Raw genomic sequence first — 13,138 nt, forward strand, 5'->3', positions numbered from 1 at the left:
GAACTGTTAAGAAGGAGATCAATATGCATGTGTATTAGTTATGTGACTAGATATCGATAATGGTGTAAAAATTGTGAATAGTGTTCTGACAAGCGTACCCATTCCTGTCTTTGAGATCTGCTCCTTTCGGACGCCATCATGCGAATGTTCTCGCAAACGCAGAATGCACACAGATCAGTCCCCTGCGCCTGCTTCAGGGCCTTTATTACAAGAATGGAATTTAATTTGATCAGATAATAATTAATCAAGCATGATAGTTAAAGAGATGGCAGCTAGCTAGCTAGCTAGTACTACTTAATTACTTACCTTGGGTCGAAACCATTTCAGCTGTGGTTTCCATTCGCCTTCCGTGACGCCGATGAACCTTGCCCAAGCCCTGCCCGCCGACAAAGAAAATGAATAAAGGGGTTATTAAATAGTTCATATCATGAAATGACGAACTAAATAGGCCGAGATATATAGTTAATAATGATTGAAATTACCTGTTGACTATCCCAAACAAGATGTTATAGTCACTATTTGCTTTGAGTAGCGAGTCCAGTATTTCAACTGTTCCGGCGTCAACTTTAATGATACACAAGATCCAGTGAAATCTGCATGCACACACGTTTGCATGTCTTAATTAAGCGGGCATATGTAAGCAAAAACATGTAGCTAGCTAGTAGGCAAAAACAGAGAATTTGTATTACAAGAAAGTGTGACTCACTGGAAGTTGTAAGGAAGTAGTATATCTTCATTGTATTTGAGGCGCTTCAAGAACTCTAGCATGCTGTCCTCTACCTCTTTTTCATAATGCTTGTTTATTTTCCATGTGTATTCATTAGCGGTGTTTGGGTCAATGAACCCAATGCCATAGCGTCCACCTTTTCTCATTTCATACATCTTCATCCTGCATAATACCACAGAAAAGAATATAGTGAGGATAATTACACGTAATGATTGATCAAAAGGATCACTACAGCTAGCTTGAGACTTAAATTACAGAAAGAAATCACTTACAGACAATAGCAACTGACGATAGATTTGTCGAGTGCATCTTGATTGTATAACTGAAACAGTTCAGAATACTCAACGGCCACAACTTTCTCATGGTAGTAATGATCCTTCTTGACATACACCATGAGGGACTCTCGATCAGATCTCTTGGTAATGTCCATGTACCATTGATGCAATTCATACATTCTCGTTGGGAGCTTCTTGACATCTTCTGGCTCGACCAAAGGTTGGCCCCGGACATATTTCCGTTTTATTTCCTCCTCTGTAATCACAGGCATGTCCTCGATCTCGAGGAGTTGTCCAACAGTGATCTTGAGTTCTTCAGCCTGCTGGGTTATTACCACATCGCCCACCTCGGGAACGTAAACTGTTTGGCCACAATAATATTTGGCGCGCGTACTGTCACGTGTTGTTGGCGGCACAACAAGCGGGGGGATCGATTGCGCCGCCTGTTCTCCCAGCTGGGCAATGGTTTTCCCGCATTTTTTGACAGCTGCTTGTTGTTTGCTCGAGCTCGAGCTCGCCTCCTTCTGTAGACGTTGTCGATGTAACTTCCTGATGTGGCGCTCATAGTCTGTGTTAACAGGCTTAGGAGCTGGTGGTTGAGCCATACGAATGAAGTGGTCAACTACTTCCACAGGCACTTTCTCCCTTGGCGGCGGTGGCAGTTTCGGTCCAAAATGGGCGTCGACTTCTGCCCGCACTATGGCATTGGTTTGCTCCTCGGTCCTGTCGTAAGCCCTCACAGGAAGAGGAGTAGTGAGGTTTGGACCATATTTATATCGCTTGCATCCGCCTGTACTTCCTGTACTATGACCTCGACTCGTACCGCTACGCACCATAGCTGCGGGGTGTCTCTTCTGCGATTGCTGATGCGGCGGAGACGGCTGACGGGGCTGAGTTGGACGAGGAGGAGTGGCCTGAAGCTGTGCCGGACTTGGAGGAGGAGTGGCCTGAGGTTGTGCCGGACTTGGAGGAGGAGTGGACGTCTGACGCTGTGTCGGACTTGGAGGAGGAGTGGCCTGACACTTTGCCGGACTTGGAGGAGGAGGAGTGGCCTCACGCGTTGGTGGACTTGGAGCGGGAGTCTGCTAACTCGGTGGCGGACTTCGACGAGGAGTCGGGTGACGCGGTGTCGGTGGCCTTTGAAAGATGATGTAATACTTTCTCCATAGGATGACATGATGTATGGCCTCTCCCAATGTGTGCTCGTCGTCACCTCCAGGAATGTCAAGCTGTAGCTCCGAATATGGGTCCACCACCTCATCAACCAAGACACGAGCATAGCCCGCTGGAATCGGGTTGCAATGGAAGGTTGCCTCGGGGGAATTTGAAAAAGCAACGGCGTCCGCCACCTTCATGGATATGTTCTTCATTTTGAAGTGTAGCTCGCAGTTAGTGTTCTCCGTGATGTCATCCACGGGGTATCTATCCAGCACTGCGTCGCCCGGGGCGGAACCCACGCTGCTTCTCGGCATGGATGGGGCGGTGCTATCCAATGCTAGATCATCCGCTAGCTGCTGCAGATGCGGAGACCTCCTTTGCTGGCTAAGTGAGTCGATCTGATCCTGCTGCCGCTGGAATTTAACTTCCAATTCCGCTTGACTTGCTTCTAGGCCTTGAAGGCGTTCATAGTCCCGCTTCCTCTGCTCATCCTCCATCTTCCTCTTCTTCTCCTCCGCAATCTTCTTTCTCGCACGGGTTTTGTAGTCGGCGTTCCAGTCCGAAAACCCCTCATACCACGGAATAGCGCCCTTGCCTCGTGTTCTTCCCGGGTGTTCAGGATTTCCCAGGGCACGCGTAAGCTCGTCGTTCTCTCTGTTGGGCTGGAACACCCCCGATCGAGACTCTTCTATTGCAACAAGTAGCGCATCGTCGGCTCCGTTCAGACATGCCTTCGTCGAAACATTGCCTGTCTTCGGGTCCAACTCCCCCCCCCCATGCGCATAGAACCAAGTCCTGCACCTGGGGGCCAGCTCTTAGTAACCGGAGTGACACTTGCATCCTCCATCTCTTTCTCAGACTTATCCCACTTAGGCATTGCCACCGCGTAGCCACCTGGCCCCAGCTTATGGAACTTATCCTTTTTTCGGCATTCTTCTTGTTTATTCTCGACCGTTCCTTAGCTAATTCTGAATCCTTGAATTTCATGAAATCGTCCCAATGAGCACTTTGATTCTCTAGTATCCCCTCGAATACTGGAGTCTTCCTTCCTCCCTTGACGTACTTCTCCCACGTCGTTCTCTTGTGGTTCTTGAATGCAACCGCCATCTTCCTAAAAGCAGCGTTCTTGACTTTCTGCACATCTGCTTCTGTGAAATGATCTGGTAGGGTGAAATGTTCCATGAGAGTATCCCAAAGCAGTTTTTTTTATTCTCGTCGGCAAAAGTAACATTTGGACGTGGCTTTGCTGGCTTTCTCCATTCTTGAAGGGAGATCGGGAGTTGGTCCTTCACAAGAACTCCGCACTGACGAACGAACTTGTCCGCAATCTTCTTAGGCGCTAATGGTTCGCCATTAGGTTTGAATGCCTCGATATTGTACTTTACGCCCTCCTTCAACTTTTTGTTCGGGCCTCGTTTCGTCCTTTTGCCTGAAGATTTGCTCGATCCGGATGGCTGAAAGAAGAAAGATCGATTCGTTAATATATCTTCAACTCATTTAAAACATGCGATGATCACCAGATTCCTGCTTATATATATATATATATATATATATATATATATATATATATATATATATATATATATATATATATACCTCGCCGGTGTTTGTTGTTTCAGGATCAACATGTTCTTCGTCGTAGTTCATGACTTCATCTTCTTGGTCGTCGCGATCGAATATCATATCACCCTCTCCGATGTTGTTTAGAAATTCGGAGCCGTCAAAATCTTCTTCATTCTGATCATCATTTGTCCCGCGTATGATATTGAACATGGTCTGTTCTCTCTCTCTGTCGGTATTGTCCGCCATAGCTTTTATTTAACTATGCCAAAAGAAATATAAAACAATTTAGTATAATCTCGAATAATAGATATAATCTCGAATACATCGTCTCGAATAATAGATATTATCTCGAATACATCGTCTCGAATAATAGATTTAATCTCGAATACATCGTCTCGAATAATATATAATATTGAATAGTACATCACTGGCTAGGCAGTGGACACCCAAAGAGAAGGAACCCTCACAGGATCCTAGCTGAAGTGAGATCCCTGAAGAAACTACCAGGTATTGGAGAACCTGCCGCCCTCTAACGCAACCATGTAGCGATGGACGTGCTCGTCCTCCTCCCTGACACGACGACGTACCACCTCCGGCGGGGCCGGCTCCCTCCGCACCGAAACAGGCCCACGCGAACGCCACCAAACGAGATCAGGGTCGACGACGGGACCCGGGGCCGGGTTCCTCATCAAGCGGCGCGCCCCTCCAGGCAGCACCTCCCAGTGCCAGCCCGGCGGAGCCCAGTCCCGGACATGGGTCAGCTGGACGTCATCGCGGACGTGTCGACGGCGAGGATGCGGGCCGGGCATCGTCGACAACAAATACTAGCTATATGCCCGCAAAAAGTAACATTTTTTTAATGATTGGATTTTGATAACTAAAATTTCTAACATTTCTATATAACACTAATTATGCTATCATTGCATATGTCAAAATTCTATATGCTATTTCATACTAATTAAGCATCTAACACTAAAAACAGAAAACACAACTTTTATACATCCATTAAAAAACTGAAAAACAACATTATATAAAAAAAATTCCATACTAATTAAACACTAATTATATCCATCTAACACGCATTCATACATATATACTAGTGAAAAAATAATAATCTAAAAAATCTAAACTAATTAAACATACAAAATACGTATATACTAATATATACATGCATTAATTCATACATATGTACGTGTGTGTGTGTGTGTTCATCATGCTTGTGTGTGTGTGTATGGGCTCGGGAAGGGGCGGCGCCCATGGTGGCCGCCGGGGGCGAGGGAGAGGGGTTAGAGGGGGAGAGCTCACAGCGGGGTGACGGCGACGGCCGGGGGCGGCGACGGGCCGGGGCGTGATGTGGGGGCGGCGACGCGGGGACGGCGCGACGGGGACGGGCCCGGGGCGGCGACGGAGACGAGGGCGGCGACAGGGACGGGGGCGGCGACGGGGACGGGGGCGACGACGGGGACGGGGCGGCGACGGCGACGGCGTCGATCGATCGGGGCGCGCGGGCGGTGCTTCAATGGGGAAACAGAGGAAGAAACAGAGGGAGAATGAAATTTTCGTAAGTGTTGTATATATAGAAGGCACCTTTAGTACCGGTTGGAGCTACCAACCGGTACTAAAGGCCTGTTTTGGCCAGGCCAAGCGGCGGGAAGCACCCCCCTTTAGTACCGGTTCGTGGAACCAACCGGTACTAAAGGCCCCCCCTTTAGTACCGGTTGGTGCCACAAACCGGTACTAAAGGGGGGTACGCTGCCAGGCGAGGGGCACAAAAGTTTAGTCCCACCTCGCTAGCCGAGGGGCACTCGCACCTGCTTATAAGCCCCGCCGTCGCTGCTGTCTCGAGCTCCTCTCTTAAGCAGGCCTTCTGGGCCTACCTCTTCTGCGATGCCCTGTTGGGCCTACTGGGCTAGCGGGCCTGCATCCTGGCCCAACTTGAATTTGGGTTTCTAGTCGTATGCAGGCCGCTGTGGCCCAGTAGGTGGGCTTTTTTTCTTATTTTTTTTGCTTTATTTATTTTTGTGAATAACTTAACTTTGAAAATAGATTTTTCAGTGATTCTTTTTTCTTATGTTTAATATTAGTGTGTTTTATCATTATATTCAATTTGGTAATGCTTAGGTTATTTAAAAAATGAAATGCCTTTGTAACGGATGAGTTTTCGTCCGAAACCCTGATACTTCGAAACAGATTGTCCATTTTCTACACGAAGTGCATCCAGTTTTTGCGGTAACCCTCTCTACTTTTTTGCACATGCTATGTGGGTGAAATTATGATACCATGCCAACTTTCATTCTTTTCTGAGTTCATTTGAAATGCTTTTCAATTTCAGGGTCATTTAGCTGAAAAAATCAGTAAATGCATGAAAGAATTTGCTTGCACATAAAATTTCTTCGTGTTTCAAATGCCAAAACACATAACTAGCTACCCTAACTATTACAGAGATTCCCTCCTGGGTGTGAAACACAGAAGAAAGTGATGATAGTTAAGCCGATCACATCCCAGATCTTTGGGTGTGAAACTTTTTCTTCGCGTGTGTCCCTTTGCGTCGTAGCCATGGAAAATCTTTATCATTTAACGGGATGCTCGGGTCAATATTCACTGTGAATGGAGCAATTTCATCAAACTTTTCATAATCTTCTGACTTGTCTATCTTGTCATCCACTCCCACGATGTTTCTCTTCCCAAAAAGAACTATGTGCACTTTGGCTCATCGTACGATGCATTCGCTTCCTTATCTTTTCTTTTTCTTGGCTTGGTAGACATGTCCTTCACATAGAAAACCTATGCCACATCATTGGCTAGGATGAATGGTTCGTCTGCATACGCAAGATTGTTGAGATCCACTGTTGTCATTCCGTACTGCGGGTCTTCCGTTACCCCGCCTCGTGTCATATTGACCCATTTGCATCGAAACAAAGGGACCTTCAAACCACGTCGATAGTCAAGTTCCCATATGTCCTGTATATAACCATAATATGTTTCCTTTCCCGTCTTGGTTTCTGCATCAAAGCGGACACCACTGTTTTGGTTGGTGCTCTTCTTATCTTGGGCGATCGTGTAAAATGTATTACCATTTATCTCGTACCCTTTGAAAGTCATTATATTCGAAGATGGTAACTGGGACAGCAAGTACAGGTCATCTTCAATAGAGGTGTCATGCATGGTACGTGCTTGCAACCAGCTGGCGGAACTCCTGGTTTGTTCACGTGTAATCCAGTCATCAGACCGCTCCGGGTGTTTGGAGCGTAGCAAATTCTTGTGTTCATCCATATACGGAGCCACCAAGGCGGAATTCTGTAAAACTGTGTAGTGTGCTTCAGTGAGAGAATGTCCGTCCATACATATTATTTGTTCCCCTCCTAGCGTGCCTTTTCCATCCAGTCTGCCCTTATGCCACGATTCAGGAACACCAATCGGCTTAAGGTCAGGAATAAAGTCAATACAAAACTCAATGACCTCCTCATTTTGACGGCCCTTGGAGATGCTTCCTTCTGGCCTAGCACGGTTATGAACATATTTCTTTAAGACTCCCATGAACCTCACAAAGGGGAACATATTGTGTAGAAATACAGGACCCAAAACGTTAATCTCTTCGCATAGGTGAACTAGGACGTGCGTCATGATGTTGAAGAAGGATGGTGGAAACACCAACTCGAAACTGACAAGACATTGCACCAAATCATTCTGTAACCTTGGTATGATTTCTGGATCGATTACCTTCTGAGAGATTGCATTGAGAAATGCACATAGCTTCACAATGGCTAATCGAACGTTTTCCGGTAGAAGCCCCCTCAATGCAACCGGAAGCAGTTGCGTCATAATCACGTGGCAGTCATGAGACTTTAGGTTCTGGAACTTTTTCTCTGCCATGTTTATTATTCCCTTTATATTCGACGAGAAGCCAGACGGTACCTTAATACTGAGCAGGCATTCAAAGAAGATTTCCTTCTCTTCTTTGGTAAGAGCGTAGCTTGCATGACCCTGATGTATGCCGTCTTTTCCGTGCATACGTTGCTGGTCCTCCCGTGCCTCAGGTGTATCTTTTGTCTTCCCATACACGCCAAAGAAGCCAAGCAGGGTCACACAAAGATTCTTCGTCACGTGCATCACGTCGATTGCGGAGCGGACCTCGAGGTCTTTCCAATAGGGGAGGTCCCAAAATATAGATTTCTTCTTCCACATGGGTGCGCGTCCGTCAGCGTCATTCGGAACAGGTTGTCCACCAGGACCCTTTCTAAAGACCACCTTCAAATCCTTGACCATATCATGTACATCAGCACCAGTACGGTGGCGAGGCTTCGTCCGGTGATCCGCCTCACCTTTGAAATGCTTTCCTTTCTTTCTTACGGGATGCCTGCTCGGAAGAAATCGACGATGTCCCAGGTACACATTCTTATTAGCCAAATATATACTGTCGGTATCATCCAAACAGTGCGTGCATGCGCGGTATCCCTTGTTTGTCTGTCCTGAAAGGTTACTGAGAGCAGGTCAATCATTGATGGTCACGAACAGCAACGCCTTTAGGTCAAATTCTTCCCCCATGTGCTCATCCCACGCACGTACACATGTTCCATTCCACAGTTGTAAGAGTTCTTCAACTAATGGCCTTAGGTACACATCAATGTCATTGCCGGGTTGCTTAGGGCCTTGGATGAGCACTGGCATCATAATGAACTTCCGCTTCATGCACAACCAAGGAGGAAGGTTATACAAACATAGAGTCACAGGCCAGGTGCTATGGTTGCTGCTCTGCTCCCCAAAAGGATTAATGCCATCTGCGCTTAGACCAAACCATACGCTCCTTGCGTCATCTGCAAACTCCTTCCCGTACTTTCTTTCGATTTTTCTCCACTGCGACCCGTCAGCGGGTACTCTCAACTTTCCGTCTTTCTTACGGTCTTCTCTGTGCCATCGCATCGCCTTGGCATGCTCTTTGTTTTGGAACAAACGTTTCAACCGTGGTATTATAGGAGCATACCACATCACCTTGGCAGGAATCTTCTTCCTGGGGCGCCGGCCCTCAACATCACCAGGGTCATCGCGGCTGATCTTATAGCGCAATGCATCACATACCGGGCAAGCGTTCAAATCCTCGTACTCACCGGGGTAGAGGATGCAATCATTAGGGCATGCATGTATCTTCTGCACCTCTAACCCTAGAGGGCAGACAGCCTTCTTTCCTTCGTACGTACTCTCGGGCAATTCGTTGTCCTTTGGAAGCATATCCTTTATCATTACCAGCAACTTTCCAAATCCCTTGTCAGATACACCATTCTCTGCCTTCCATTGCAGCAATTTCAGTGTGGTGCCCAGCTTTTTCTTGTCACCTACGCAATTCGGGTACAACAATTTTTTGTGATCCTCTAACATGCGCTGCAACTTCTTCTTCTCCAAATCACTTGCGCAGTTTCTCTTTGCATCGGCAATGGCCCGACCTAGATCATCAACGGGCTCATCTGATGCCTCTTCTTCAGCTTCTTCCCGCATTGCCGGCTCAGCTTCTTCCCGCATTACCGGCTCAGCTTCTTCCCCCATTGTTGTATCATCGTATTCAGGGAACCCATGGCCAGGATAGCTGTCGTCGTCCTCTTCTTCTTCATTGTCTTCCATCATAACCCATCTTTCTCCGTGCTTGGTCCAAACATTATAATGGGGCATGAAACCGGACTTAAACAGGTGGACGTGAATGGTTCTTGACGTAGAGTAATTATGACCATTCTTACAGCGAGCACATGGACAAGGCATAAAACCATCCGCCCGCTTGTTTGCCTAAGCAGAAAAGTATGCACGCCCTCAACGAACTGGGGAGAGCATCGGTCATCGTACATCCATTGCCGGCTCATCTTCATTACACAACACCGAATAGACCAAATTAATACAAGTTCATACAACACTTAAATGCAACAAACAAATAACTCTCTAGCTAAAGCATTTAAATGCAACAACAAATACGATCAAGATCGCAACTAAGGTAACAATGGATCCAACAGCATAATGATACCAAGCCTCACTATCGATGGCATATTTTTTAATCTTTCTAATCTTCAAGCGCATTTTCTCCATCTTGATCTTGTGATCATCGACGACATCGGCAACATGCAACTCCAATTCCATCTTCTCCCCCTCAATTCTTTTCAATTTTTCTTTCAAGTACTCGTTTTCTCTTTCAACTAAATTTAACCTCTCGACAATAGGGTCGGTTAGAATTTCCGGTTCACATACCTCCTAGAAAAAATTGCATATAAATCAAATACTAGCACACACATATATATATATATCCTCCCAAATTACTAAACTCACAAATTAATCACTATATAAAGTATTGCAAGAGCATATCTAGCAATGAGAGATGAAAGGACAAAGTTGCTAACCTTTGTGATCATTTGAATGGATGGGGGCCTTCAAATCTTGACAAATTTTGGGCAAAATATGTGATGAGCTCGAGAGGAAGAGGGGAAGAACAGAGAGGAGAGGGGAAAGGGGAAGAACAGAGCGAGCTCGGGTGGACGAAGGGTTTATGTAGGACGACCTTTAGTACCGGTTCGTGCCAAGAACCGGTACTAAAGGGGCTGGAGGGGCCCCAGTCTGACAACATCCTGCCACCACCCTCACTAGTACCGGTTCGTGGAACGAACCGGTGCTAAAGGTTCGCCATGAACCGGTACTAATGAAAGCGGCCCGGCTAGCCGTTGGACCCTTTTTCTACTAGTGAATGCCTACCACGACCTGCGAAGAGTAGGTGGCTATGGATCCCAGAAGCGTGGCTAACCTGTCGTGTCGCAACCTAATGGATGATGTGCCCAACGGTGGAGGTATATTCCCGGTCCTCCCCTCTATGCCATTTGTTTGTGATGTGGTAAGGTTACATTACCAAGACTATCATGTGCTAGTCCACTAGCTAATCTTCCACTATCCTCTGGCCGATCTATGCATGTATGCCCTAACCAATCCATACATGTAATTTTCATTTCTTTTGTGATAGAAATGTTTAGGTAAATCAGTTATGTATTTTCCATTTCTTGAAACAAAAGTAAAATGATGTTTCTCACAGCCTTTGCCAAACAATGAGTGTGATGATGAATATGATGTTGTGTGTATTTGATGACTATCTGATGAGCATTTTGTATTGGGATTTGAGAAATCACGTCCTTGCAGCGGTTTTGAGAAAATGATGGGCAAAGCAACTCCTTGCGGCAGTTTTCAGAAATAAACCTGAAATAACCAACTTGGAAAATATGCACTTGTCGTTTTTTTAATTACAACTGACTCCTATGGGCATATCTGCTCTTCTCTGAACTGTCCTTATAAATACTTGCCACCTTATTGTTCAATCTTTCCTATCTCGTAGAGCAAACAATCTTGAAGCAGTTTTCTCCCTCTCGTCCATCTCAATAAGTGCTCGCTGCCTAATTAGGTATTTCCTCTGCTGTTGATTCCCATCTCGTAGAGCATAGAAGCTTCGGTCTTTCTCTCCCTTTTTTTTCTTCTCAAATGAGTCTAGTTATTAGTTCTAATTGATTTTACGAAAGAACATGTAATTGATGTTGTCGTATGTATTGCACATATAGTTCATATGCCCTCAGTCATTTCTATTTCTAGGGTCCGAGGCCATGGGCAGCAACACCCTTACGTCGATGCACGAGATCCGGCGCTCGCAGCGTGCGGAGGGGCCTGCGGCCATCCTCGCCGTCGGCACGGCGAACCCGCCCAACTGCGTGTCCCAGGAGGAGTACCCGGACTACTACTTCCGCGTAACCAAGAGCCAACACCTCACCGACCTCAAACAAAAACTCAAGACCTTCTGTAAGCAGAAGAGAAAACGTATATAGATGCAAATATAGTGCATATTAGCTACCGAGTTAACGATGATCTGGTCCAAACTTGTGTCTTAATTATGATGCTCAGGCCAGATGACCTCAACGGAGAAGCGCTACTTCCACCACACGGAGGAGCTGCTGGACGCCCACCCCGAATTCCTCTGCCGCCACAAGCCGTCCCTGGACGCCCGGCTGGTCATCGCCGCTGCCGCTGCTCCAGAGCTGGCGGCGACAGCCGCGGTCAAGGCCATAGCCGAGTGGGGCCGTCCGGCCGCCGACATCACCCACCTCGTCGTCAGCACCAACTCCGGCGCGCACGCCCCGGGCGCCGACCTCCGCCTGGCCTCTCTCCTCGGCCTCCGCGCGTCCGTCTGCCGGACGATGCTCAACCTCAACGGCTGCTCCGCCGGTGCCGCCTCGCTGCGCCTGGCCAAGGACCTGGCCGAGAACAACCGCGGTGCACGTGTCCTGGTGGCCTGCGTCGAGCTCACCGTCGTCGCTTTCCGCGGGCCCGAGGAGGCGTACCCACACAGGCTCATCAGCCAGGCGGTCTTTGGCGACGGCGCAGGCGCGGTCATCGTCGGCGCTGACGCCGTGCTCTCCGTCGAGCGCCCTCTCTTCGAGATGGTGTCGGCCTCGCAGACCACGATACCAGCAACCGATGGCGTGCTCACCATGCAGCTCACGGAAGCCGGCCTCGACGGCGACATCTTCACCAGGGAGCTCACTCCTCTAGCCGCGCAGCACATCGAGCAGTGTCTCACGGATGCGTTCCAGCCGCTTGGAATAATGAGCGGCGGTGCCGAATGGAACGATCTGTTCTTTGTGGTGCACCCTGGCCTCCGTGGAATAATGGACCACATCGACGGGGCCCTCCGGCTGGATCGCGGGAAGCTGGCGGCGAGCAGGAGTGCAGGACCGTGCTGAGAGAGTACGGGAACATGCTCGGCGCGACGCTGATCTTCGTGCTCGACGAGCAACGGCGGCAGATGGAGGAGGGGGGAGAAACGGGTGAGTGGGGTGTGATGATGGGATTTGGACCGGGGTTCACGGTTGAGACCATGGTGCTGCATGCCGTGGACAGCAACCTGCACAAGAAAAATTGACCCTCGGTCGATTCATAAGCTACTTCTGTCATATATAATTTGAAACAAATTAAAAATAAACAAGTACTTCCTCCATTTCTTTTTAGTTTGCATTTAAAATTTGGTCAAAGTCAAGCTTTGTAATGTTTGACTAACTTTATCTTAAAAAATATCAACATTTATAATATGAAATCAATATTACAGATGCGTCATGAAATGTATTTTTATATTATATAGTTTTAATATTGTAGATGTTCATATATTTTCATATAAATTTGGTCAAACTTTGTGTAATTTGACTTTGACCAAATCTTATACGCGGAGTATAAAGAAACGGAAGGAGTACAATTGTAAGCATTCAGATCGTACAACTTGCTCGCTAGGGCATCACAGTATACTAGTATTCATCGGAGTTGCGTCGAATACTTTGTAGGAGTACAAGGCTATGGTTAATCTGAAACTTTTCCTTTTTTTGGAGCGAAGGCTGACTAACTTTGAATTTACAAAGCC

At 47.2% G+C, this 13,138-nt stretch overlaps 1 pseudogene; it reads left to right on the forward strand.

Annotated features, from left to right (window-relative positions):
* The first annotated feature begins 11,336 nt into the window (after window positions 1-11,336).
* Window positions 11,337-12,649, forward strand: LOC125534741 (bisdemethoxycurcumin synthase-like; annotated as a pseudogene).
* Window positions 12,650-13,138: the final 489 nt, after the last annotated feature.

The sequence above is a fragment of the Triticum urartu genome, chromosome 2A (genome assembly GCF_056163025.1).
Source record: "Triticum urartu cultivar PI428250 chromosome 2A, HENAU_Tu73, whole genome shotgun sequence".
In the NCBI taxonomy this organism is placed as follows: domain Eukaryota; kingdom Viridiplantae; phylum Streptophyta; class Magnoliopsida; order Poales; family Poaceae; genus Triticum; species Triticum urartu.